This window comes from Pteropus medius, unplaced genomic scaffold, assembly GCF_902729225.1.
Source record: "Pteropus medius unplaced genomic scaffold, Ma_sr-lr_union100, whole genome shotgun sequence".
Classification (NCBI taxonomy): domain Eukaryota; kingdom Metazoa; phylum Chordata; class Mammalia; order Chiroptera; family Pteropodidae; genus Pteropus; species Pteropus medius.
In genome coordinates this window covers 1284496-1287718 of record NW_024347731.1, presented here as the reverse complement: position 1 = coordinate 1287718, position 3223 = coordinate 1284496, and the positions used below count along the sequence as shown (strand labels likewise).

The 3223-nt window shown below is 35.7% G+C and overlaps 1 pseudogene; it reads right to left on the bottom strand.

The window, feature by feature from the left end:
- Positions 1-2053: 2053 nt before the first annotated feature.
- LOC120614299 (uncharacterized) lies at positions 2054-2172 on the bottom strand (annotated as a pseudogene).
- Positions 2173-3223: the final 1051 nt, after the last annotated feature.

The window sequence follows — 3223 nt, the reverse complement described above, 5'->3', positions numbered from 1 at the left end:
GGCTCTGTCACCATTATCCACTAGTATTGAATAAACATATTTGAATATCATTGGCTCATTGAAAAACAACAAACACATAGTTTCTGCCCTTTATAGAGTTAATAGCCCAAGTGGCCTTCATTCAAGATGTGAACAGAAAATGCTTGGGGCGTTTCCTGCACAGGGGCAGTGGCTTTGGCTCAGCAGTTGGCTCAAGGGCTTGGTCATAAGCCCTAGGCCCTGGAGTAGGGCTCAGATTCTTGTTAATCAGAATCTTTTACTTGGACTTGTCACCTCATTGTCACCTTACATATTTCTTAGTCTAGTTCCTTTGGACTGTGATCTTTCCACTTTTCTGGACCCTTGGTTGCCGATCCCTATAGCTTGCCTGCCTTGCCTCAAGGATCTTTTTTGCTACCTCAGGGCAGATTAACCTCACTCACTGACCTGCCTTTCTAGGCTGTCTTATTGCTGAATAAATCCTGGTGTGTCTACTCTGAATTAACATTAACAGGTCAGATCTATATATCTCCAGCCAAAGGTTGCATATACTAATATACTAATTACCTATTTTTAATTTTCATGCATCATGAAAATGTCACAATGAAAATGTTAGAAAACTACGTAGTGTCGATTTGAAGATTCAGAATAGCTATGGGGATTCCAGTTCTATTACTGAAAAACAAAACGTCAAGAGGCATGACTTTCTTAACTATGGTGAACTTTGTGGCCATACAAGGAATTCTCTTTTGCTTTGTGGACTGGGTGAAATATAAATATGAAAGTTTTATTTAATGCTTTACACAATGCTGGGTGGATAGTAGGCTTCGATAAATAAATAATGAACAATGGAGGGGGAAAAAGAGAGAAGAGGGAAAGAAATAATAAGGAAAGTAAAATGGAAGGAAGGAAGTGTTTGAAATGACCGAAGCCATATTGGACAATCAGCAAGTAACAAGCTCTTTGATAAGTAGAGGTACTCTCTGGTCATATGAAATCGTTATCCACAAACTGCCTGCCAAGGGATATGAAGCAATGCAAGCAAGAGTTAGAACAAATACTGTTGAATCATTAATATTTATTAACAAGCATGCAAAATAATGTAAGACAAAACACAAACAGACACAATCTGCTTCGATAAAGTCTGGGAAACTACATTTTGTCCTCAAATAGGCACCTTGCCTCAGGTGTTCACTCTGAGGGAGACACAGAAATATTCTCTAGTAGGCATCCTTTCACCTGAGTCAGGCAAGAGTCCTCCACGAGCTGTAGAATTTGCTTCACTTGTAAGCCCTTTTTATGCAGAGGTGGCATCTGCACAATCTTGCTAATCAACCACATGTCCTAAACACCACTTATTTTTCATTAAAGAAAAAATTGTCTAACATATCTGATGCTAATTAACAAACTCCTTGATAAAGATTTTAATATTTCTCTTTGAATGTTTCCAAAATGCAGAATATTGATTAAAGTATTTCAAATTCTAAATAACCGCCCTTAAAGAATAGACTGACAGGCTACCCCACACTCCAAACACACACTTCTGTTACAATGTTTATAGTGAAATATTTCAAAGGAAACTATCATACCGAAAGTAAAGCAGGAAGGAGGGAATGAAGGAAGGGAAGAAGAAGGAAAGAGGGATGGAGAAAAGAAGAAGAAAAAAACCCTCCAACCATTCAATCACTGCTCTGATGTATTCACTCTTCCATCTGCGTTTGATCACCTGTCTCAGATACACTTTTTGCCATGACTTTGGACAGTCTCTCTGCTCAGAATTCTTCTGTTACCACTCACTCTCCAAAATAATATACTAATTTATCCACTTGGTAAAAATTTTCATTGACTTTCACATAAAAAAGTCAAGCTTTGAAATTTCAGGTAAAATCAATTACTTCCTTTGTTTCTTTCCCTCTCCCCAAAAAACTTTGCTTATCCATTTCTCAGAAATGTGTGTGTATATGTGTGAGTACGTATGTGTGCGTGGGTGTGTGAGTGTTTGATTAGATATAACAGTGTCTATGTTCTTTGTTATATTCTGAGTCCCTTAGTTTTTTGTTTTTTGTTTTTTTAAAGCCTACAGCATCTGGTATTCCCAGGCAGTCTCCCATCCAAGTACTAACCAGGCCCGACCCTGCTTAGCTTCCAAGATCACACAAGATCGGGCACTTTCAGGGTGGCATGGCCGTAGACATTCTCTTAACTTTTTGGAATTCCTAGACTCTAGTAAAGGGCCTATAATGTAATTTTTTAAATAAATGTTTAATTCGATTGCATTTTGCATTTAAAATGTATTCTATACTACGATCTACAAAGTCAGTTTTAAGTGTTTCTTTCCCATTTAAATATGAAATTAACTATTGATAAGAAGGAAATGGCAGGCGAGTAAAAAGAAAAATTATGATCCAAATGGATACAGCAGAGAATCTGAGTAGCATTTCACAGTAATAAGAGAAAAAAAGTTAACAATTTAAAATGTCGATTAACAAGAACAAATTCTTTTAAAATCCAAGTTGAAAAATCTTCTCCAAAATATCTATTTTATTAAGTGGAAAATGAATTTCTTGGAACATTTTCCAAATTTTAAAATTTAAACATAATAATTTAATTCATAGTTTGCACTAAAGTATTCTTTCCTAACATTAAATTTTAGATATTTTAATCATTAAGTTATTTTAAAGTTCAAGGTTCAGGCCTTTGTGAATTTTAGAAAAATTTTACACTTAGAGTTCCTGGTAGTTGGCAACAACTGTGAAGAATTTTTTTTTTTTTTTTAATCTTATATTCGATAGAACATTTAACAGGGTCGAGGTCTTGGTTTAGAATCAGCTTAACATTTTCTGACTCTTATTCACAGAATACCATTATGACTCTCTGGATTTAAGATGAACCAAAAATATACCTTACCCTAAAGGAAAATTGATAGGTGTCTCTGCAGATTTGATGACAAATTGCCATTCTACTAACCTGATGTACTTTAGGGAGTTTGGAGTCAGCAAGTTATAAATAACAGACAGTTTGAAAGGATCCATAACACACTCCCTTTCTTCTCACTTTATTGCAATGTTTCTCAGTCTCCACTGGGCAGAACAAGCTCCTGGGAGCTTTTTAAAAACAGAGATGACCAGCTTCCATCTCTGTAGAGTCTCATTTGATTCTTGTAGAGGAAGACCCAGGCTACTGTTTTTATAAAGTATCTATTTTTTTCTAATATGTTGCCAAATTAGAAAACCACTATCTTTAA